This window comes from Coenobita brevimanus, chromosome 60 (assembly GCF_032717465.1).
Source record: "Coenobita brevimanus isolate Jiangsu-jjx chromosome 60, ASM3271746v2, whole genome shotgun sequence".
Lineage (NCBI taxonomy): Eukaryota > Metazoa > Arthropoda > Malacostraca > Decapoda > Coenobitidae > Coenobita > Coenobita brevimanus.
The window spans coordinates 14,065,528-14,092,749 of NC_137013.1; the positions used below are offsets into that span (position 1 = coordinate 14,065,528).

The 27,222-nt window shown below is 38.3% G+C and overlaps 1 pseudogene; it reads left to right on the plus strand.

The window, feature by feature from the left end:
• Positions 1–3,038: 3,038 nt before the first annotated feature.
• LOC145403290 (NADH-ubiquinone oxidoreductase chain 1 pseudogene) lies at positions 3,039–27,160 on the plus strand (annotated as a pseudogene).
• Positions 27,161–27,222: the final 62 nt, after the last annotated feature.

The following is a 27,222-nucleotide window of genomic DNA, read 5'->3' on the forward strand; positions in this document are numbered from 1 at the left end:
CACATCTTACATAAATACGGCAAGGCACGTTACATCGTTAAGAAACACCGGCTGTCACACACAACATTCAGGACCAACAGGTAAGGAGTGTGGTGGATTTTTGTGGTTACATCTCTCATCACGTCACCCTCACTTAACTTAGTCCCTGAGCGATTAAAGTGAGTAGAAAATACGGATTGGAAATGAATAAAAAGAAGTGTCAAATACTAATTTATAATTTGAAAGAAAAACCAGATAATATTAGAGGTATAAAAGTTGGAGACAAAATTAAGTATCTAGGTCTGATGATAAATGATAGTAAAAATTGTTTTAAAGAACACAAGAAAGTAATGTTGGACAAGGTACGAAAATGAGCAAATATGACATATCCAGTGATAAAACAAAGCTGCTCAAGATTATTAATAGGGAAAACTTTCTGGAAAAGTATAGCGTTACCATCGATATTATACGGAGTCAGTGCGATGGATATGACCAAACAAGAAATAGACCAACAACAAAGAGTGGAAAATAATGTTTACAGAATGATTTTGGGAGCACCCAGCTACACTCAAACAGCAGCTCTGAGGGGAGAGATTGGTGCAGCATCCATGAAGGCTAGAATACTAGAGGGGCAATGGAAGTTTTTAAGCTACAGCATGAAAGAAGTGGGAAATGATTTGTTAAGAAGGATAGTAGAGGTCACAAGAGAGGAAAAGAAAAATATATGGATGAAGGAGCTGGACAAAGAGTTAAAGAAAATAGGAGTGCAATATGGAGCAATGAAAAATAGTACAGACGAAGAAATAAGAGAAAAAGTGAAGGAATGGGACAGGATAGAATGGAAAAAGATTATGAATGAGAAAGAAAGCTTATGTATTTATAGAAAATCGAGAACAGAATTAGGAATGCAAGAAAGTGCATATGACAATAAACAGAGCTCTGTGTTATTACTTAAATGGAGAACAAACAACTTAAATTTAAATGATAGGAAAAGGTTTAGAGGAGAGGAGACAAAATGTGACCTATGTGACAGTATAAAGGAAGATTTGACTCACTTTATTATGTGGTGCCCATCATACAATGAGGAAAGGAGAAAGTGCATTAGATTAAAGCAGCCTTACGAAGAAAGTGTGAAAAATGTTATTAGAAAGCTCTCATTTGAAAATGAAAATATAGATGAAACAAAGGAAATTATTTATTCTTTTTGGAAGATAAGGGGAAAGAAAATGGAACATAAACAAGATTAGAGAAAAGTGAAACCAGACAGCGACAATAACATTAGGGAGTGCCGTTAAAAAGGCTATACTCCCGAACATTACGTGAACCTGAACCTGAACCTGAGTATACAATACCGAAATGCCTTAGATCACCACTGTGTAAGGGGAGACAGTGTGATCAGAGCCATTGCTAATATAGTAATAGATTGTTTAATATATTGTGACTTTGTAATCATAGCCTGGGTTTTGACCGTTTTTGATGTATCAGTCGATAATATACAGTTATATAACCGTACAAACAGAAGACATACCGGCTAGCGTGACCCCAATGTAAGGGCCATGCCATGTTTATGAATATCTATACCACAGATCGCTTGTCAATTTTTTTTCCTTTTATATAGGTTTGGTCAGAAATTGATATGAGGTCCTTTTCACAAGAGGGTTCATTACTTTAGACAATTTTGTGGCATTCATTTTCTCTGACATTCTTCCGCAAATGACGGATTCACCGAAAACATCGCAAGAATACTTCGAAATTTGGTGACAATAAGCATAATTAGTTTCATATTTCTGTAACGTGTCACGAATTAGGTGGCACGTGGATTCTCGGTTCAGTGGCTTAGATGTGAGGTCAAGGGAGTTGTTATGGGTTAGGTTAGGGTAGGTTTGGTTAGGTCAGTTTTATTGCCTACTTTAGCTCCCCAAAGGTAGATTGGTTAGACTTTCGAAGACAAAATTATGTTTTTCGGATGGTTGCTGATGTTATTTGAATGTTTCTGGCCTTAATTTCCATACCAAATTTAGTTGTACTCCTCCACCAAACATGAAAAACCATCGGAAAAACATAAATTCGTCTTCGAAAGACCTTAGTGACTGATATGATTAATTCACCCATCAAAGTAAATGTAGTGTATCTATCTGGGCAATCGACCCACTGCAGTAATTACTCGTTGGGTTATAGAACGAACTCATTACAGCTTTCAACGCATGCCTTACAGTGACATATACAGTAGTGTGATAATTATTGCTCTATTAGATATTGTTAACCATCTGATGGTACTCGTTTGGTAATCCGGCCTGACATATTCGTGACCTGGTTATTTTTTTGATCACATTATAGTAAGGTTAGAAAATGGCAGGTGACCCGTGGCCGAAACATCCGAGCAGGATTACCGGGGGTAGGACATAAACTCACTGGACATAGCCTGACCACCTATATGTTAAACAGGACAAGAACCCACATGTCACAACTCACAAATATAAGAAAATAAGTAACCTCACACAGTAACTCTCTTATGTAACCCTTCATAATGTGATAAATATGTTGGTTTAGTAATTCATTCTATCTCTTTTGACGTTTTAAATCTGACAAGTTAAAAAACGCGAGTTTGAGGTTAACTTGCCGCTATATAATTTGCTGGCAAGCTTCATTAGAATGACATTAACTCAAAAGATAAGTTAAATTAGATCCATAAGTTTTTGACATTTACATATTCATACCCACTGAGTTTTAGTCCTTTTTCAGTTTGGGTTTTAGTTTTTCTGGTATATTATTATTATTATTATTATATTATCATTATTATTATTATTATCATTATTATTATTATTATTTTTAGGTGGGGAAGTGTTGTCTGGTAAGTTATTGTCCAGTGATTTTGTATTTGTAGTGAGTTTTTTGCCAGTGTGATTTTGTTCTTTGTCAGAGTGGGTGTGTTTTTTTCTGGTGAGTTTGTGTCTGCGGCCCATGCTTAACGCTGATGTGCGTTGGGGAAGGGGTGTTAGGGGTTTGTTGGTTGGGCAAATAGGGTGTGGTGATGGGTAGGGGGTTATGGGCACTCCATGATGGTGCAAGCGGACAGGGGCGACTACTGCGTCCAAAACAAGAGACGTGTCATTACGGTAGTATTACAACAGATAGCTCTAGTGCGAGGCATACCAGAGTATTCCCTACGGGCGCTGGGTATGCTAAATAGTGTGCGTAAGGCACAGTGCCTTATATGTAACTGGATTCACCAGGCAGTGTAGTTCACACACACACACACACACACACACACACACACACACACACACACACACACACACACACACACATACACACACAAACCTAGTGCCATTAAGGAACGATAGGCTGTATATGCGAAGGCGAATACAGTTATATTTCGTTCGCAATAGATACAGATATATTGCACCTGTACAACAGGATGGATATAGTTAACCTATTAGTCACGTTTCACAGCTCAGTGATAAAACATTCAATTTACCTCTAGGTAAAATCTGATAAGCTAAGCGCTGCCAGGGTCTTGTTGGTCAACAGATATATCACTGCTGTCGTTGTCTTCACCTTGAACAACGAGTATAAGGTACCATGTGTGTGTGGAAATGGCATTTTTATCTTAATCCATACATGTCCATACAGTCATTCCGCTTGGCCTAACACAGTCTTCTACACGCTGGTGGAAGTTTCGTGTGTGGAAGTGAACGCCCTATGGAGGGAACATAAGTCACGTCCTCGAAGTAGGGTGTGGAGGCATGCTGGTGAAGGCAAAGAGTAAAGTGCATGATGGGTGTAGGTATGAACGGGTGTATTGGAGAAAATGACCCACAAATAAACAAGGAAAACATTTGCCACTATTTAAAATACGTTATTGTGTATTAAGGAATGGCAAATGGAACCTGACTCGCTGATCTCTAGCCATCTACCACCACCTACTCCTTCTCCCAACTTTTCTCATCATTTGCATATCCCCCCCTTCCAGTAGTTTAGTGTAAACTATTTCCCATGTCTTAAATGTCGATATGTCTCATTGGTGACGGTTAGGAGGGGCGGCACCACATTTTTCCGTGGGTGACCGTCATGTTCCATATATCTATCTATCTAGCTATTGCCAGACGCCTCAATCTCGTTTGGGGTGGCCACAAGCAAATCGCCTCCAAGTCGCCCTGTCCCCCGCCATTTCACTGCCCTGCTCCCAACTCACACCCCCCTCTCTCATATACCTCTCCAACCCATCCCTCCATCTCATCCTCGGCCTCCCTCTCCCTCTTCCCCCCTCCACCTCACTCACATACACTCTCTTCGTCAGTCTTTCACCCTACATCCTCTCCACATGGCCAAACCACTTCAGCGTGTTCCTCATAACGCTTCCTATCACATCCACATCAACACCACAACGCTCCTTTATATCCTCATTCGTCAGCCTGTCTCTCCACGTGACTCCACAGGCTCCTCTTAAATAACTCATTTCCACCGCTCTCACTCTTGACTTGTTTCCTTCCAGCAACGTCCAAGCTTCACTTCCATACGTTAGAGTCGGTATCACAATACTGTCATGTAGTAACTTTTTCACTTCCATGCTCACTTCCCTGTTTCTTATCACTGCTTTCAACGAACAGCAACCTTTCTTCCCTGCTGTACCCTTTCAAGCACTTCACCCTCCAAACCTCCATCTTTACTCATCACACTACCCAAGTACTTCAACGTACTCACATTTTCCAATTCCTCACCATCCAATCTCGCTGTACATTCACCGACTTCACTTCTCTCAAAGACCATCACTCTTTACTCTTCCCTACATTCACCTTTAGATTCCGTTTCTTACACACTCTCCCAAACTCATCCACCAAGCCTTGCAGCTCCCCTTCATCTTCACTCAACGACACAGTATCATCTACAAACAATAGTACAGGGAGTTTCCAAACACTATCCTCTCTCACCAGGGCCACTCAAACATCCACTACCCTACCTTGTACCTCTTTTATTACCCCATCCATGTATACATTGAACAACCATGGAGACATGACACATCCCTGTTTCAACCCAACTTTCAAAGAGAAAAATTCACTTAGTTCACCATCCACACGCACTGCAACCTTCGCACCATCGTACATACTCTTCACAGCATTCAACAACTTCCCATCTACTCCATATATTCTTAACACTTTCCACAATCCTTGTCTATCCACTCTGTCATATGCTTTCTCCAGATCCATGAAAGCCGCATACAACTTCTTTCCCTTCTCTAGAAACTTTTCCACTAAAGATCTAAGAATGAATATCTGATCTACACAACCTCTTCCCTTCCTAAAGCCTCCCTGTTCTTCTCCAACTAATTTCTCTGTTCTTTCTCTAACTCTGTCCATAAGTATCCTACCATACACTTTTCCTATTATACTAAGAAGACAAATGCCCCTGTGATTACCACACACTTCTTTTTCCCCTTTTCCTTTCTACAAGGGAATAATTATACCTGACTTCCAATCCTCTGGGACTCTACCTTCCTCCCAGGCCAATCTGCACATCTTCCACATCCATTCTACTACTATCTCTCCCCCATGCTTCAGCATTTCACCACACACTCCATCAATTCCTGGGGCTTTCCCCGATTTAACTTTATTCATTGCTTCCACAACTTCTCTCCTACTGATTTCTTCCTGTCTTCTCACCTCCCTCCTTCTCCCAGCCATTTCCCAGCCATTTATACTTGCATTACTTCCATCCTCTATGTTCAACAATTCCTTAAAATGTTCTCTCCATCTGCTAAGTTTTTGTCCCTTCTCCACTAGTGATCTACCATTTTTATCTTTCACTCCCCTGCTAACTTCACTTCCACCCTGTCTTACTCTTTTCACCTCTTTCCAGAACATTTTCTTACAGTCCCTCCACTTTACACTCAAATACCTTCCAAATCACTCATCCACTCTCTTCTTACTCTCTCTTACTAATCTTTTCACCTCTCTTTCTTTCTACATATAACTCTCTCTTCCGCCTCTCAACTTCTTCCACGCCCCTATTTCTCATCCATTCATTGTATGCTTTCTTCTTTTGTGCCACAGCCTGTCTCACCTCTTCAGTCCACCACGCTGTTCCTTGCACCCCCCCTCCGTCTTCTCTTCCTTCCACACACCACATCACATGCTGCACATATTTCTTCCGTAAATATCCTACACACACCTTCCACGTCTCCCATCTGCTCCATTTCATATTTGCCCAATCGTTCCTCCACTTCTCTCTTATACTCTGCCTTTTTCTCATCCTCTTGTAACCTTTCCACCCTCCTTGCAACTACTCCTTCCTCTCGTCTTTCCCTTCTTCTATTCCTCCATCTTACTTGAATCCTAATTCTGGCCACGACCAAGTAGTGGTCAGAAAGTCTACTCCCCCAATCTCTATAAGCTCTTGCATCCATTACACATCTTCGCATCCTTTCATCCACACACACATAATCAATCATTGCCTTCCTTTCATTCAGTTCACCACCCACCCTTCTCATCACTCGCCATGTATACCTGTGGATCATTTTATGCCTGAAGAGGGTATTGGCTATCACCAACCCCCTCCCAGCACAAATGTCCACTAACGCACTCCTATTCTCATCTATATCAGCAGGTACACCCCACTCACCAACTATTCCATCCACCTTCACATTCCCAACTTTATCATTCATATCACCAATCAAAAACACTCTCTCATTCCTTCCAAACTTTTCTATGCACACTTCTACATTTGTCCAGAACTCTTCAAGCACGATCTTGCGTTGGTGCATACACACACACAATCGCCCACATTTGTATTCCAACTTTCAACTTTACCCACACAATCCTTTACGCAACTGATCCATACTGTCTTATGCTCTTCTTCCATCTTTTACTCACAACTATACATACTCCTTCCTTTGCCCTCTCATTCTCACCTACTCCTGCACATACACCCCATTCATACTCCCATTCTCTCACAGTTTCTCCTCCCCATTTTGTTTCAGTTATTCCACATACATCCACTTTCGCACCCTCAAGCACCTGAACAATCTCTCTCTCTTTTACCTCATCATTCGCTCCTCTTACATTCCATGTACCCATTACCAAGTCCTTTGTCCAGTCCTGGGTCGTCATCGTTTGGTCAGTCCTTATCCGAGGCTTCTTGTTTGCTTTTTTAGTTAGTTGTGTTCCGGGGAAGGGCACTATATATATATATATATATATATATATATATATATATATATATATATATATATATATATATATATATATGTTAGGACTCCATATTATAATTACAAATCATAATAGATAGATAGATAAATAGATAGATAGAGAGACAGATAGAAGCAGGGAGTCAGATGATAAGAAAGTATTGTGTCTGCGAGAATCGAGCAATGCTAAACATGCTTACAGACTCTTAACTCAAGGAATGCTTATTAGGCACACGACAGCGCCTAGTGACCATACACACACATACACACATACTCACACACAGGCTTCTAGAACTTTCCACTCACAAGGAACACACGTGATACAACCCCTGCTACACCATAATTTAGGAAAGAGAGCTCAGAAGGAGGTTAGCCACAGAACAAGCAGGTCAGAAGAAGGAGACAAGCCATACAAGAGACAGGTCGCAGGGAGAAGGGCTTGGCAACTTGAGAGAGAGACAGAGAGATAGCTAGCGGGACTGGACTCTATACTTCGCTCTGTGTGAGAGACTTGTTAATATTTCCAAGACAAATAAAAATAGTCCCATACTATTCTTTACCTCTCCTGTCACTACATGACAAATGGGAAAGAAGATTATCTACTACAAGCTACTCCAGTATAATAACCGCTCGTCCACAAGTTTAATATATATATAACTCAACCACAAAGGAACCACAAAGTCTTTTATGACATTTGGTAGCAGCGAACGTATACGAACCTCGTCTACGAATCAACAGTGAATTCCTACAAAATATCAAGATTGAAAACAAAAAAATACCTCTCACAACCAACAACTTACAACCAGCTCCTGACAGTATTCTCTCCAACCAGCCCCCTCCGTCTCCACGATCATCACGCTGATTTAGAAGTGACCACACGACGCCTTGCAAGTAGTTTAACAAAATATTGATACGATCTTGCAATTTCTACGACGAATCAGCGAACTACAACCATCTACAATCAACTACAATTAACAACTCTACATTGTCTGTATAATCTTCTACACGCACCTACAAGTAGCGGCAGTCTTCATCCCACAACGAGTAAATCACTAGAGAAAGGGACCGAGAAAACATCAACATAAAAAAACGGAACAAACAAACGAAGAGTGAGACACGACTCATAACTCATCTTACTCACTCATCTTCACTGAAGTTACTCATCGCTACTCATTCACTCACCACAGCTACCAGTGTGGGAAGTCAACGTCATCATGCGTGCTTGCTGAAAAGACGCCACGTCAGTCAACTCACCACCTGCACCATCAATAACACCATTCCCACCACGGTAAAAATTAGTGAGTTACATAGTTACTTCATTTATACAATACACAGTGATAGACAATAAGCTTCTGCACAAACATATAAAACGTGCTGTATAGTTACAGCTTAAATGCACATACTTACTTCAGTTGTCTGCATAACTCAAACACTAAATAATCACCAACAATAAATATTCTACACTGTATATATTCATTCATTTATTATAACATTTATTTACTACCAACGAGTGTTACCATTTATACCTACATAAAATACGTGTTTCATACATACAGCTATACATTATAATATCTACAAAGTAATAAAGAAAATATACCATCACAGTTACTCAGTGAGCGATTAAAATAACTGTATTAAACATTTATTAATTAAAACTACCTAGTGGAAACATATAAATTAAATTACAAGGTAAACTAGAGGAAAAAAAAATGGCCAACACAAATGACGTTAGCAAGAGTGAACATCTTCAACACAATCGTGAAGACAATGATTTCCACACAGTGCTGACACACATATTACCCACGATAGGTACAAGTGAACAACAAGTCAGTGTATATAGTTAATACTGTATATAGTGTATATATATATATTTTTTTTATATAAAATAACAAAATATGTGACTATATAATATCATTTTCAATAATATCTGTGCAATATAAACTAAACTTTAAAAAAGTATCCCAAGGAAATTAGCCAGTAATTATGCAACCATGAACAACATAGAAAAAGCGTACACAAGCGAAGTAAAACAAACTATGGAAAATCAATACATACAAAAAAAAAAAAAAAGAAAGAAAGAAAGAAAAGTAAGAAAGAAAAAAGAGAAATAGAGTAAGATCACATAACAAACAAATGAAAATAAGTGTAAGTGTTACTACATATGCCAAAATACCACATAAACTACAAACAAAAAAAACAAATTGTTGTCTCCACAAGCAAGTGGCATGACACATCATCACTATCATCGACCGCAGCATATGTTAGGACTGCAATTATTACAATTATGTAACTACAAACAATACTACAAACAATATGTACCATTATGTAACACATGCATTAACAAGATGTAACTTTTACGTAACTTTAACTACAATTATGTAACTACAAACGATATATAACAATTATGTAACTACAAACAATATGTAACAATTATGTAACGACAAACGATTGCATTATGTTACACTTGCTACAATCATGTAACTACAAACGATATGTACCAATTTATGTTAGGACTGCAATTATTACAATTATGTAACTACAAACAATATGTACCATTATGTAACAGTTGCATTAACAAGATGTAACTTTTATGTAACTTTAACTACAATTATGTAACTACAAACGATATGTAACAATTATGTAACTACAAACAATATGTAACAATTATGTAACGACAAACGATTGCATTATGTTACACTTGCTACAATTATGTAACTACTAACAATATGTACCAATTTATGTAACAGTTGCATTAACAAGATGTAACTTTTATGTAACTTTAACTACAATTATGTAACTACAAACGATATGTAACAATTATGTAACGACAAACGATTGCATTATGTTACACTTTGCCAATTAACAGTTGCATTAACAAGATGTAACTTTTATGTAACTTTAACTACAATTATAAGGCCAAGACACTTATGTAATAGTTGCATTAACAAAATGTAACTACAATTATAAGGCCAACACATGTATGCATTTCACTACAAAAACCCAAGTACATACTGTATTACAGTTAAATAATTTACTTTAATGCATTTATTCAATTATGTATACAACTTGTTTAAAATGTAATATTACTGAATAATCACTATTTACTATAAATATTATATATATACAATATTCATACAATTATGTTACTTTTACAATATTATGTATTTCACTTAATTAGCTTATAAGTTCATTATAATGTGTATATAATATGTATTAATATGTTAGGACTATTAACTGTCAATGATAGTTGCTGTCGGAGGTCCTTCAGCTGCGTGTAACAAGCAATATGTTAGGACTCCATATTATAATTACAAATCATAATAGATAGATAGATAAATAGATAGATAGAGAGACAGATAAAAGCATGGAGTCAGATGATGAGAAGGTATTGTGTCTGCGAGAATCGAGCAATGCTAAACATGCTTACACACTCTTAACTCAAGGAATGCTTATTAGGCACACGACAGCGCCTAGTGACCATACACACACATACACACATACTCACACACAGGCTTCTAGAACTTTCCACTCACAAGGAGCACACGTGATACAACCCCTGCTACACCAGAATTTAGGAAAGAGAGCTCAGAAGGAGGTTAGCCACAGAACAGGCAGGTCAGAAGAAGGAGACAAGCCATACAAGAGACAGGTCGCAGGGAGAAGGGCTTGGCAACTTGAGAGAGAGACAGAGAGCGCGAGACAGAGAGATAGCTAGCGGGACTGGACTCTATACTTCACTCTGTGTGAGAGACTTGTTAATATTTCCAAGACAGATAAAAATAGTCCCATACTATTCTTTACCTCTCCTGTCACTACATGACAAATGGGAAAGAAGATTATCTACTACAAGCTACTCCAGTATAATAACCGCTCGTCCACAAGTCTAATATATATATAACTCAACCACAAAGGAACCACAAAGTCTTTTATGACATATATATATATATATATATATATATATATATATATATATATATATATATATATATATATAGTTTTCCTGCAAATTTCTCTATCTTATCTTTCCATCTCCTGTCTGGCCTTTTCCTGCTTCAGTAAGCCTCTTGCTCCGTCGGTTATCCCTTATTCTTGTTATATGGCCTGCTCACCTCCATTTCTGTTCCTTTATAACCTCCACAATATCTTTGACTTTAGTCTGCTCTCTCACCCAAGTTGATCTTTTCCTGGACCTTAAAGATATTCCCAACACTGACCTTTCCATTCCTTTCTGAGAACGGATTAATTTATTTTCCATTGATTTTGTAAGTTTCCAGGTCTCATAACCATATGTCATAGCTGGAATTATACATTCGTTATATACTTTTCGTTTCATACAAACTGGCAAGCCACTTTTCATAATGTCTCTATGTTAACCGAAAGCTTTCCATCCAATTGTAATGCGTCTTATTATTTCACTATCGTGACCTTTCGTTAATTTTAGTACTTGTCCCAAGTAGTTGTACTCCTCAACTTCTTCAAGATTTTCATCGCTTATTCTGATGACGCTCTTTGGTGTTTGAGGATAAAACATTAGTTTTACTTCGGTTGATCTTCAGTCCTACTTTCAGACTTTCTCTGTTCAGGTTATTTAACATTTCTTGCAATGCCTCCGCTGTTTCTGAGATTAGGACAATGTCATCTGCAACTCTTAAATGGTTTAGCTTTTCTGCATCAATGTTCACTCCTTTGTTTTCCCAGCCTAGCTTTCTGAAAATACGTTCTAGGCATGCTGTAAATAATTTTGGTGAAATTGTATCTCCCTGACACACGCCCTTCTCAATATTAATTTTCTCTGAGTCCTTATGTAATTTAACTGTAGCAGTTCTCTCTTTATATATGTTTTCGAGCAGGTTTACGATGTTCTCATTCACTCCCTGTTCTCGCAATGAATTTATAATTCCTATGTGCTCCACTGAGTCGAAAGCCTTCTCGTAATCAACAAAACCTAAGCACAGTGGTTTATTATATTCTATAGTTTTCTCAATTAGCTGGTTCATTGTATGTAGATGATCAATGGCCGAACACCCGCTTCGGAATCCTGCCTGTTCACTAGGTTGGTTTTCCTCCAAACTTGTTGTTATTCTGTTCGTAAGGACTTTAGAGAAGAATTTGTAATGACTGATAATAAGCTAATGCGTCGATATTTACTAAGATCTTTTGAGTCACAGTTTTCGTAGAGTAAAAAAACTATTGCATTACACCATGTTTTGGGAATTTTCTTGTTTTATGCAGTGGGTAAATAGAGGAGCAAGTCTACTTTGTACTTAGGCTATACTCCGGCATCCAAAAGTAAATCTGTTACTATTCTATATTCTCCCGGAGCCTTCCCTCTTTTCACATTTTTTAGACAAATATTTACTTGGTCGGGTGTTACCTCAGGTATTTCACTTGTGTCAACTGAAAAGTTAGCTATTGGTACTACTGCCTTTGATGCATACAGTTCTTTGCAAAATTCTTCAACTCTCTTCAACATCTTTTCTCTGCATTTAATGATTTCACTCTTCTTTTCTCTTTCAGTGATGTCATTTGTTGCTTTCCTAGTGCCATTTTGGTTCGGACCTATTTCAGATTTTCCTTTTTTGATGGTTTCTTTGATCTCATCCATGTTTCCCTCTCTTTTTTCTTCTCTTTGTCTTTTGTTGATAAGCTTATTTAATTCTGCTCGTTCTATTTCGTCTTTTCTTTGTCTTTCCTTTCCTTTCCTTTCGTTTTTTCATAAGCTCGAGTGTCTTTTCTGAATACTTCTTGGCTTTGGTTGTTTTAGGTTTTCCTACTACCTCTGCTGATTCTCTTAGCACTTTTGTTAGTCTGTCATTCAGCTCATCAATGTCACATTCAGCATTACATAGAGCCTGAAATCTGTTCCTTATTTCCAACTGAAAGGCTGTTTTGTTTTCGTTTACTATTATTGGGCATATCTTTTTATCTTTAATCATCTTTCTGTCATTTCTGAAATTGAATTTGGCTGTGCAACCCACCATTCTATGATCACTACCTATATTTACTTTGTTGATAACAGTGACATTTGTGATCGTGTTATTCTTATCTGCTATAATGAAGTCGATTTCATTCTTTTTTTCTCCATTTGGGCTTCTCCAGGTCCACTTTCTTCCTGTTCTTTTGTGGAAGAATGTGTTCATTATTCTCATGTTAAACATTATATATATATATATATATATATATATAGTAAATTGTATACATTTACTTTTACTAGCATTAAATGAGACAAGGTTGTTTTGTCCCCATTCACTGATCGTGGATGGGTCTTGATTTATGGAGATGGCTGTTCTGAGTTGAGTGGTAGAAATATTAGACTTTGTAAATGGGTGTCTGAGTGTGAATGAACTATGTAGTGTTGAGTTAGCTGCGCATGAGTGGATGGGATTGTGGGAGATCATTAATATGAACCAGGAATAGGGTTGTCGCCAGAACTGACCCCTGCGGCACGCCGGCATTAATTGAGTGAAAATTGGAATATACAGCATCTACTTTTACTCTTATATTCCTGTCACTAAAATATGAAGAAATCAAAGGAACAAAAGACGTTAGTCCATAGCAAGAGTGTTTGAACAGCAGGGAACGGTGCCATACTCTGGCGAAAGCTTCAGAAATATCAAGAGCTACTGCATTAGTTTCTCCATGTAGATCAATTGAATGATGGATAGTATGAGTCAGGAGACTGAGTATGTCAATGGTGGATTTTTCATGGCGAAAACCAAACTGTCTATCACTAATTAAGTTGTTGGATTCAAGATGTTTAACAATGTGCTTATTAATTAAAGTTTCAAATACCTTACCAAGAGAAGATTTGGCAGCTATTGGTCTGTAATCAGAGGGGTCAGAGGAACTTCCTTTCTTTGGAATTGGGTTGATATTGGCTTCTTTCCATGAATTTGGGAATAAAAAAGGACGTATGCATAGTCTGAATAATTTAACTAGAACAGAGGCATGTTCAGGGGAACACTTTTTCAAAACAATTGGCGGAATTCCATCTGAGCCTGGAGCTTTGTTGGTAGGTAAATAGTCTAGGATGGATTTTACGTATCTTGTCTGTATTTTAAGTGGAGCAATTTCCGGAGAGTCAAGTTCTAGTATTGGGACATTCTGCCTAGTATCGTCTATGGTAAGAGTTTCTTGCAAGTGTACTGGCAAAAATATCCGCTTTCCCACGCGAGTCATTTGTAATATTGCCATCTGAGGATTTTGGTGGGGGAATGGAAGATGACTAGTTAAAGTTATTATTGAAATATTTTTTTTTTTTTTAAATAACAGAACGGAGGAAGGAAAAACAAATGGGGAAAAAAAAATAATCCATACACCAGATTACTGGTGTCCTCTATTCATAAAATATCCGCAACAGTTAGACTTGAACAGTTGTGGGTTGAAATTTGGAGGAAAACAACTCTGGGGAAGCGAGTTCCAAAGAGATGCGGTTCGGGGAATGAAAGAATTCTGATAGCCAGAAGTTCTACAATATGGTTGAGTGACATTCCAGTCATGAGCGCTACCAGACGCCCGTGTAGCACGAGGGAAGGCATGGAGAGGTGGCACCATGGACGCAACTTCGTCTGAGCATTTGCCAAAAAAATATCTGTAAAATAATGCAAGGGAGGCAACATTCCTTCTTACTTGCAGGGGAGGTAGTTTATATGTAATGGCAGGGTTGTTAATGATTCTAACAGCTTTATTCTGAATTTTGTCTAGTTGTCTTAATGCAACCTCTTCACAACCATTCCACAAGGGTGAGCAATATTCAAGCTGAGAGCGCACATGACTCTTATAAATTATAGCTAACTGCTGACCAGAATATTCTATTGTCATTATGGTTCTTAAGTAGTTTGTTTTTGAAGAAACTTTGATTTAGGTAGATTTATTACAGTTTTTGCATGATTTCTAACAATATTAAATTGAGAGAGTGATTTAGATGTTTTTGATTTTAAGTATGAGTTATATGCTAACAACTTTTGGGCTGTTGCTCTGGCACAGTTGCCATCAAACCGTTTTGGAGAGTTCGATCTTTTAGTGAACTATTGACTTGGTATGAATAAATCCATACCAGCTAGTATTAAGTCGCAAATGTGGGACTGGGTAGAGTTGGGATCACTAGAGAAGAAAGACTGCCATGGAATGTCAGCAATTTCTAAATGCATCCCAATTTGCCCTATCAAAGTGCCATCACGTCACCCTGACAGGTTCAGAACGGGGAGGTATGGGAGGGTTAACTAATGAGGCTTTGATGAGATTGTGGATTTAAATATATATCCATAACTTTCGAAACATTTGACACAAGGTTTGCTCTCAGCAGTGAGTATGATGTGTAGTATTTTACACAGGACTGTAAAAAAACTAAATATTCAGGTTAAGGAAAACGTTTAGAGGCCTGAGTATTCATAACTGTCGATGGTTTCTGTTATCAAATAAGTCAATGTAACTTTATACCTGACAAACACAGTGATTACAAACAGAGTTGTATGTTTGGAACACTGATTTTTCATTGTTTTTAAATTTTTGTTTACTATGAACTGAACAACAATTTTACTGTATTATGGGCGATAAGCACAGGTATAAATACTTCTTCACATATGGCAACAGGTCGTGCAATTGCCTCCGATGTCATCACAACCAGGGGCAGAATTATTGGTATGTGGGAAGGAGGCTGGTTGCTACACCAAATAGCGCATGAACTGGGTGTGAGTCCGCGAACTGTGAAGCGCTGGATTACCCGCTGGCAGGAAGTTGGGTCACTTTGCACCCGACCCAGGAGTGGACGGCCCATGGTTACTACAGACCAACAGGTTCAAGCAATCTTACAGGCTGGCATGCAAGTTATGGATTATATGAATTATATTACTCTGATTTCCTAATATATTACCACCAATAATAAGTAACCAACCTGCTATATGCCTCGTGACACATAATAGACGGCTCCTTCTTTATCTGACATTAATCCACTCTCACACACAGATAGACAAGTAGATATTGACTAATAGACAGATCTGACTTTAAAATATGTGTCACTGTTAATTATAAGTTTAGTTTATTCTCCAGTACACACCAATATAATTAGTGTAGCATAACCTATATATATATATATATATATATATATATATATATATATATATATATATATATATATATTTGTGTGTGTGTGTGTGTGTGTGTGTGTGTGTGTGTGTCACTGTTTTGCTTTCTTACTATGAATATGCAGTTACTGGCTCCCATTTCTTTTATCAGACTGTCTTGAAACCCTTCTATGGTCACCTATAGAGTCAATCCAGACACTGCCATGCTAAAAAGGGGTGCCAAAAATCCCTGATCATGTGCTTCTGCTCACAACATTCATTCAGCCAGCTCGATCTCCTGTCAGTTCCCTAGCCTCACCGACTTCCAAACTTCTCTTCCTTACACATTCATCCACCATATCTCTCCACCTTCTCCTTGGCCTACCTCGCCTCCTCCCTCCCTCGAATTCGCTCAGATATACCTTTTTCACCACTCTATTGTTATCCATTCTCTCCACATGTCTATACCATCTCAGTACATTCTCTTCGATTCTGGTGTCCACCGACTTCCTCACTCCGCATCTTTCATGAATCAAATTATTTCGTATCCTATCCACCCTCTGTACTCCACATACATTCCCCAGCAGTCCCATCTCCACAGCTCTTACTCTTGACTTTTCATTTTCATGCCACACCATAGTCTCACATCCATATGTTAAAGTTGGCACTAACACTCCTTCATGTAAGCCTCGTGCAGCTGCAACACTCAAGCCTCTGTTTCTTATCAAGGCCTTCATTGCACCAGCTACTTTTCTTCCTTGTGTCACTCTACTTTCAACTTCTTTTGTGCACTTTCCTCTCTCTTCTATCATTGTACCCAGGTATTTGAACTCTCTCACCAATTCCAGTCTCCATTCACTGTGACATCGCACTGGGAGTCACCTTCTCTCTCAATAACCATCACTTTCCTCTTTTCTACATTTACCCTCAAGGCACGACGCTTACAGACATCAGCAAAACTCTGCAATAGCCTACCAAGTGTAGAAACTTCGTAGCTTCTTGTAATGTGTTTTGTACACCAATTATACATATAGTAGACTCGTGGACGAAAGGTTGTTATACACGAGTAGGTTTGTAAGTAGATAATCTTAATTACCTTTTGTCATGCAATGATGGGAGAGGTAAAGATTAGTATGGGACTATTTTTATTTGTCTTGGAAATATGAACAAAGTCCCTCATACACGAGTGAAGTCTAAAGTAGAGTCCCACTAGCTACCTCCCTGTCTAGATCTATCTCTCTCTGCCACCCTCTCGCGCCTGTTGCTAGCCTCTTTCTCTCCACTACCTGTCGGTTCCATGGCTAGCCCTTTTCTGAGCTCTGATTCCTACATTCTCGTTTAGTAGGGGTCGTGTCACGTGTGCTATACCGTCGTGGAAGCTTCTAGAACACTGTATGTCCGTGTGTATGTTCTGCTTCCGGTGCATGTCCAGCATTCCTTCACTTAAGAGTTGCAAGCTAATTTCCTTTTGGTTAATTCTCGCTGATACGCTTCCTATATCACACCCTGGCTTGGTGCATCTATTTATCTATTTATCTATCTATCTATGAGTTGTATTATTATAATATGGAGTCCTGACACAAGTTCTTGTCAAGTACTTGCAAGCAGAATTGCATCATCAGCATGCAATAAATTAGTGATATTCCATCCATCACCATTCATTACCAACGCCATCCCTCTCTCCATTACTCGTGTTTTTACTTCTCTCATCACCCCATCCGTATATATATTTAACAACCATGGGGACATCACACAACCTTGTCGCACGCCCACACCGATCGCTTAGATGCCCATTAACCCTTACACATGCTTCACTACCGTCATAAAAACTCTTGACGGCACCTAGCAGCTTACCCTCTACACCATACATACGCGAAACTTTCCACAATCCTTCTCTGTCCACTTTGTCATAGGCTTTTTCCAGATCCATGAATGCCATAAACACCTTATGGTCCTTCTCACAAGCCTTCTCTACTATCTGTCTCACCGCAAATATTTGGTCCATACATCCTCTGCCACTCTTAAAGCTACCCTGTTCATCACTCAGTAGGACTTCTAATATCTCTCTTTCTTTCTCTATAATAATTCTTCCATACACTTTCCCTACCACACTCAATAAATTTATGCCACGATAATTTTTGCACTCACTTCGCTCACCTTTATTTTTGTACGGGGGTACTGTCACAGCCTTCTTCCACTCCGCGGGCACAGTTTCGCTCCTCCATGCCTTCTTACATATCTCCAACAAGCACTTCATTCCACTCTCTCCACTACACTTAAAGAAGAAACAGCAGAGACAGTAGCAAAGGCAATAACAGATAATGTAATATGTCGTCAAAGGTACTAATAAGTGATAATGGAGGAGAATTTAATTCTGATATCTTACAAGAAATATGTAAACAATACAACATCAAAAAGGTTAATGTTTTAGCCTATCACCCAGCATCTAATGGGTTAGTAGAGAGACAAAACAAAAAAGTATTAGATGTGCTACGACACATTCTCAATGAAAATTATGCAAGCTGGGATGATTGGTTTCCCAGAGTAGAAGCCTCAATTAATGGCTCTATAAATAAATCCATAGGTGACACACCACATTTCATTATATATGGGACGGATAAAAAACTACCATATGAGCTCCTAGAAGGTGACAGTCTGCCCATATACAATTACGATGATTACTTTAAACTCCATTTACGTGAATTCCAGGACATACACAAAAGAGTCAAAAAACAATTAACGATGTCCAAGGAAGAAATGACTGAGGCATTTAACAAGAAAGCAAGAGATCCACCTATCAGCTTAGGAGACATTGTTTATGGTATCTTTCAAATGAGAGACAATAAATTATCCCCAAAATTTGAGGGCCCATACAGAGTAATTAACATAAAAACAAACAAAGTTTTAATTAAGTCACTGTCTAGTGGCGAAGAGAAACAAGTTCATATTGACCATTTAAAACGAGTTTCAAGGGAACTATTCAATAATTATTCAGCATCGGATACAACCGAACAAGCGAACGTACCTCAAGAAACCAATCAAGAAAACAACAATAATTACAAAAATAAATTAAGGTCATATACCAAACGATCAAACATAGGTGCAACTGTTCCAATAAAATCTACAGTACATCATTTACGAGAATTAAATATCAATTTAAACTCCTTCTATAAATGAAATAACAATCAACCGTAACGCACATCATCACTATCATCGACCACAGCATGACCATATTAGGAAAATAATAGATTTTTTTGTCGGTAGGTAGCGATGAAGGGACTTATGCTATGGATTCTTCTCTACATAGCAAGAGGATATGCGCACTTAGACCCCCAACACATAGTACGGCAAGGATGTCTCAGAGCTCCAACGGCCACGACTACAATCGTAAAAGACGTCATGAGTACTGAAATATGTCTGGATTACTTGTATGAATTACCTTCTTATCTAGAAAATATCGCAAGATCAATGCGAACCCTGGACTTCATGATAGAAGGCTATGTTTCACAAGCACATAACACAAAGGAAGTGAATGAAATAGTGAAGTTAGCGAAATGGAAAATAGAACAGGCTAAGTCAACTATGCTCATCATGATCCAAGATCTCCCATCTTATGGAACGGAGGTATTGAGCGACAAGAACAACATCACACGTACTCGCCAAAAGCGTGGTTTGTTCGACCTGGGTGGCGCAGTTCTTGGGAACATATGTGGATTGGCTACAGAGGAAGACCTTAAAGAAATAAACAAAAAATTTAATAAAGTAGCTCAGGTACTAACATACCAAGATAAATTCATCACAGGACATAACTCAGCAATGAAGACAATTGTGAAAAATCTGAAAAAGGCAGAAAACATAGCTCTCGAAAGTGTAGATAAAATAAATGAAATGGAAGGAAACATTACACTTTTCCAACACTTCTCCATCATCACAGAACATATTGACACAATTCTGCTACAATTAGACAACACTTGAGTTCGTTACAGGGCACTTATGCAAGGAATTTCGAATGCTGGTGATGGCAAGAACACAATTGACTTACTTCCAGTTCATGAGCTACGTCAGATAATTAGTCAAGGTATACATAAACATAAATTGAAGCCTTTGTTTCGAAGTAGGGAATTCATGCAATATTATCCATATTTAGAAGCAACACTAACACCAACATCAGTAGTAGTTCATATACCATTCATAACTGAAGACCTGTTCACAGTACACCAAATACATCCCTTCCCCTATAAAAATAACAACACTTTGGTCATCATCAACATCAACACAGACACCGAACTCATCATGGTCTCAAAGAGACGGAACACTGTCACTTTCGCAAGTGAATCAACGATTGAACGAAAGTGTCGCACATCCTTACATGCTGTTCATCTTTGTCCTGCGTACATTTTCACGTTTCAGCCTACTGATACAGTCCCTTGTGAAATAAATGGCTATCATCAGAAATAACAATATGCATCATCATTGTAACTTCACTTTTGCTCCAGATAAATTTGTACACCATCAACGCATCGGACACTCACATTTTTTTTTTTATATCACTCATAACACATCAGTTTACATAGTCTGTCCAGATATACCACCATCTCATACTTCAGCCTTAGGATTATACATAGCACCAGACTACTGTGCAGTATTTATACCATCTATGTCCACTTTATCCACCATCAATCACTACGCCATCCTCAGTCATACACTCAAACATTTCCACCCACTGCCTGATATGAACTTAAACATGAGCACTAGTATTAAGTTGACTTCACCTAAGTTTGAAACTATGCAGCTGATCAATGAAACAATGAAGCCCTGGGAAGATTTGAGTTTGAGAATGTCCAACCCATATTATGTGTATAGCCCAGCACCTACAATCTTTATAATCTTCTGCATTGTATTTGCAGTAGTGTTGTTCGCAATGCACAGAATGCATGCAAGAATTACAAATTTGGAGTCAGTATTTAGTGGGGGTAGAGTTGACATCCAAGTTAACCCCCCTGAATGAAGTGTACATATTTTGTATATAATATTAATCATATATATCTATATCTATATCTAAATCTATCTATCTATCTATCTATCTATCTATCTATATATATATATATATATTTATATTTATATATATATATTTATATATATGTATATATATATATATATATATATATATATATATATATATATATATATATATAATACAAAGAAGAATGACACATGATATAGAAGTATGCTAATATATATATATATATATATATATATATATATATATATATATATATATATATATATATATATAATACAAAGAAGAATGACGCATGATATAGAAGTATGCTAATATATATATATATATATATATATATATATATATATAACGTATATATATATATATATATATATATATATATATATATATATATATATATATATAATACAAAGAAGAATGACACATGATATAGAAGTATGCTATACCAGTAGCATTATCTTTAAAGGAAATATTAATAGCTCTTACCATAATCTCCCCCCCTGGGGGTAGGGTTTTTTTTCAAGAATACTCCCCCAGTATCACTGCTTGTCGTAAAAGGCGACTAAAAGGGTTGGCGGAGGGTTAGTGCCCCTCCCCGGAAAACAACTAACTAAAAAAACAAACAATAAGCCTCGGACAAGGACTGACCAAACGATGACGACCAAGGACCGGACAAAGGACATGGTAATTGGAACTTGGAATGTAAGGGGAGCGAATGATGAGGTGAAAGAGAGAGAGATTGTCCAGGTGCTTGAGGGTGCGAAAGTGGATGTATGTGGAATAACTGAAACAAAATGAGGAGGAGAAACTGTGAGAGAATGGGAGTATGAATGGGGTATATGTGCAGGAGTAGGTGAGAATGAAAGGGCAAAGGAAGGAGTATGTATAGTTGTGAGTGAAAGATGGAAGAGGAGCATAAGACATTATGGATCAGTTGGGTCAAGGATTGTGTGGGTAAAGTTGAAAGTTGGAAAACAAATGTGGGCGATTGTGTGTGTGTATGCATCAATGCAAGATCGTGCTAGAAGAGTGAGAGAAGAGTTCTGGACAAATGTAGAAGTGTGCATGGAAAAGTTTGGAAGGAATGAGAGAGTGTTTTTGATTGGTGATATGAATGGTAAAGTTGGGAATGTGAAGGTGGATGGAATAGTTGGTGAGTGGGGTGTGCCTGCTGAGATGGATGAGAATGGGAGTGCGTTAGTGGAAATTTGTGCTGGGAGGGGGTTGGTGATAGCCAATACCCTCTTCAGGCATAAAATGATCCACAGGTATACATGGCGAGTGATGAGAAGGGTGGGTGGTGAACTGAATGAAAGGAAGGCAATGATTGATTATGTGTGTGTGGATGAAAGGATGCGAAGATGTGTAAAGGATGCAAGAGCGTATAGAGGTTGGGGGAGTGGACTTTCTGACCACTACTTGGTGGTGGCCAGAATTTGAATGCAAGTAAGATGGAGGAATAGAAGAAGGGAAAGACGAGAGGAAGGAGTAGTTGCAAGGAGAGTGGAAAGGTTACAAGAGGATGAGAAAAAGGCAGAGTATATGAGAGAAGTGGAGGAACTATTGGGCAAATATGAATTGGAGCAGATGGGAGACATGGAAGGTGTGTGTAAGATATTTACAGAAGAAATATGTGCAGCATGTGATGTGGTGTGTGGAAGGAAGAGAAGGCGGAGGGGGGTGCAAGGAACAGCGTGGTGGACTGAAGAGGTGAGACAGGCTGTGGCACAAAAGAAGAAAGCATACAATGAATGGATGAGAAACAGGGGCGTGGAAGAAGTTGAGAGGCGGAAGAGAGAGTTATATGTAGACAGAATGAGAAAGGTGAAAAGATTAGTAAGAGAGAGTAAGAAGAGAGTGGATGAGGAATTTGGAAGGAATTTGAGTGTAAAGTGGAGGGACTGTAAGAAAATGTTCTGGAGAGAGGTGAAAAGAGTAAGACAGGGTGGAAGTGAAGTTAGCAGAGGAGTGAAAGATAAAAATGGTAGATCACTAGTGGAGAAGGGAGAAAAAGTGACTAACACTTTAAGGAATTGTTGAACGTAGAGGATGGAAGTAATGCGAGTATAAGTGGCTGGGGAATGGCTGGGAGAAGGAGGGAGGTGAGAAGACAGGAAGAAATCAGTAGGATAGAAGTTGTGGAAGCAATGAAGTAAGTTAAATCGGGGAAAGCCCCAGGAATTGATGGAGTGTGTGGTGAAATGTGGTGAATGCTGAAGTAGTAGAATGGATGTGGAAGATGTGCAGATTGGCCTGGGAGGAAGGTAGAGTCCTGGAGGATTGGAAGTCAGGTATAATTATTCCCTTGTACAAAGGAAAAGGGGAAAAAGAAGTGTGTGGTAATCATAGGGGCATTTGTCTTCTTAATATAATAGGAAAAGTGTATGGTAGGATACTTATGGACAGAGTTAGAGAAAGAACAGAGAAATTAGTTGGAGAAAAACAGGGAGGCTTTAGGAAGGGAAGAGGTTGTGTAGATTAGATATTCATTCTTAGATCTTTAGTGGAAAAGTTTCTAGAGAAGGGAAAGAAGTTGTATGCGGCTTTCATGGATTTGGAGAAAGCATATGACAGGGTGGATAGACAAGGATTGTGGAAAGTGTTAAGAATATATGGAGTAGATGGGAAGTTGTTGAATGTTGTGAAGAGTATGTACGATGGTGCGAAGGCTGCAGTGCGTGTGGATGGTGAACTAAGTGAATTTTTCTCTTTGAAAGTTGGTTTGAAACAGGGATGTGTCATGTCTCCATGGTTGGTCAATCTGTACACGGATGGGGTAATAAAAGAGGTACAAGGAAGGGTAGTGGATGTTGGAGTGGCCCTGCTGAGAGAGGATAGTGTTTGGAAACTCCCTGTACTGCTGTTTGCAGATGATACTGTGTTGTTGAGTGAAGACGAAGGGGAGCTGCAAGGCTTGGCGCATGAGTTTGAGAGAGTGTGTAAGAAACGGAATCTAAAGGTGAATGTAGGGAAGAGTAAAATGATGGTCTTTGAGAGAGGTGAAGTTAGTGAATGTACAGCGAGGTTGGATGGTGAGGAATTGGAAAATGTTAGTACATTTAAGTACTTGGGTAGTGTGATGAGTAAGGATGGAGGTTTGGAGGGTGAAGTGCTTGAAAGGGTACAGCAGGGAAGAAAGGTTGCTGGTTCTTTGAAAGCAGTGAAAAGAAACAGGGAAGTGAGCATGGATATGAAAAAGTTACTACATGACAGTATTGTAATACCAACTCTAACGTACGGAAGTGAAGCTTGGACGTTGTTGGAGGGACACAAGTCAAGAAATGAGTTATTTAAGAGGAGCCTGTGGGGTCACGTGGGGAGACAGGCTGACGAATGAGGATATAAAGGAGCGTTGTGGTGTTGATGTGGATGTGATAGGAAGCGTTATGAGGAACACACTGAGGTGGTTTGGCCGTGTGGAGAGGATGGAGGGTGAAAGACTGACGAAGAGAGTGTATGTGAGTGAGGTGGAGGGGGGAAGAGGGAGGGGGAGGCCGAGGATGAGATGGAGGGATGGGGTGGAGAGGTATATGAGAGAGGGGGGTGTGAGCTGGGAGCAAGGCAGTGAAATGGCGGGGGACAGGGCGACGTGGAGGCGATTTGTTTGTGGCCACCCCAAACGGGATTGAGGCGTCTGGCAATAGATAGATAGATAGACCATAATCTTAATTTTAAACTTTTTTTTTTTTCTTGCATGTATGCATTTCACTACAATAACCAATGTACACACTGTATTACAGTTAAATAGTTTAACTTTAGTGCATTTATTCAAATATGTATACAACTTGTTTAAAATGTAATATTACTAGATCATTGCAATTTACTATGAATATTATATGTATAAAATATTATAATCAATATTTTGTACTAATAGGTTAGCATATGTCAATGATATTTACTGTCGGAGGACCTCCAGTGCGTGATCGAACAATGTAAGGACTCCATATTATAAATACAATTAATTATAGAAAACATGATAGATAGATAGATAGACAGATAGATAGACAGAGCACCAGGCAAGCCTGGGAACGGGATATGAGCTTGCAAGTGTAAGTGAGGAAATGTTGACAATACACCGGAAGCGGCAAGTCAGGGGATGAGATAGGTAGTGTGTCAGCGAGATAAGCATACGAACAATGCCTAGTGACCATACACACACATACACACATACTCACACACAGGCTTCTAGAACATTTCAACAACAGTGTAACACATGTGACACGACCCCTGCTACACCAGAATTTAGGAAGCAGAGCTCAGAAGGAGGCTAGCTATATAACCGACAGGTAGTGGACAGAGTGAATAAGAAGAGGGGTCCAATTAGACTTACTTAGTATATTAAGTCTCTGTAATGCATATGCTGCTCAACTTAAGACTCTCTCTGAAGATAATAAATCAAGATCAACTCCTTGTATTCATCTTTAACTCCTACTGCTATTCAATTATCAAAATAATAATAAAAACTCAAGACTCACCTATTACAAGAACAGAGAGTCACAGAACCACCAGTATATCTAACCGACAGGGACAGATCACCGCGCTATCATTGAACAAGAGAGGGTTGAGTGAATTTGAAGATAAACATTATTATTTGTCCCCTGCACAGTCAGTCAGTTATGGGCATCCTTTGGCTAATAACATTCAAGTAAAAGGAGGGCATTTTTCTTGAGAGTTCCCATCGAAAGAAAAGTTTGCGACCTTGATGTTGAATTCAAATATCTACATAATGCAGCAGTTATGAAAGAAAGTCTGTTCGACTTTTAAAAATTTTACATGATTTGAGTTTAGACCGGCGTGAGCCAGGTCGGTTTCCATCTTCAAAAAAAAAAAAAAAAAACTTTAGTACGAAAGGATTAGGTAGTCAAAATAATTTTATTAAATATGAACATCACTTTCACCTAAGCAATTAATTTTGTATTTCAGTTTAATGAAACTTATAAACAAGGCTTACAAATAGTTCAAGCTAACTATTTTGTGTTCGCAGTTATCGTCGTAAACTACCTAGTCTTAATTATCTGCGTTTTAATTGGAGTTACTTTTGTAACGCTACTAGAACGAAAAATTTTAGGATACATTCAAATTCGGAAAGGACCCAATATCGTAGGATTCCTGGGGTTACTCCAACCATTTGCCGACGCTGTAAAATTATTCACTAAAGAACAAACAAAACCGACTATATCCAACTTTCTACCATACTACCTATCCCCTGTCTTCAGATTATTTATCTCCCTATTAGTTTGGGCTATCTTATCTTACCAAACCGGATTAGTAAATCTTAACACAGTAGTTTTATTCTTTTTATGCTGTCTAAGCTTAGGAGTCTATTCAACTATAAGAGCTGGATGAGCTTCAAATTGTAAATACTCAATACTTGGAAGACTACGAGCCGTAGCTCAAACAATTTCATACGAAGTTAGACTTGCTCTTATTCTTTTATCCTTTATCTTTTTAATCGGTGGATTCAATATAGAACTTTTCACTCGCTTTCAAAATGATATTTGAATAATTTGATTTACATTGCCCCTATCTTTAATATGATTCGCCTCTTGTCTAGCAGAAACAAACCGTACCCCATTTGACTTGGCTGAAGGTGAATCAGAACTAGTATCAGGATTCAATACCGAATACAGAAGAGGAGGATTTGCTTTAATTTTCATAGCTGAATATGCAAGAATTCTCTTCATAAGAATATTATTCGTATTAATTTTTTTAGGAGCCGACCCATGTAGATTACTCTTTTATTTCAAATGATTTTTAATAGCCTTTGTTTTTATTTGAGTTCAAGGAACTCTACCACGTCTACGATACGATAAACTAATATACTTGGCCTTAAAAAGATTCCTCCCAGTTTCCCTTAACTATCTAATCTTTTTCATAGGAGTTAAATTATTTTGCTTTTCTTTAATAATCTAACTAGGAAGTAGTTTAATAAAAATTTTAGTTTTGGGAATTAAAGACAAGGTAAACACCTTCTC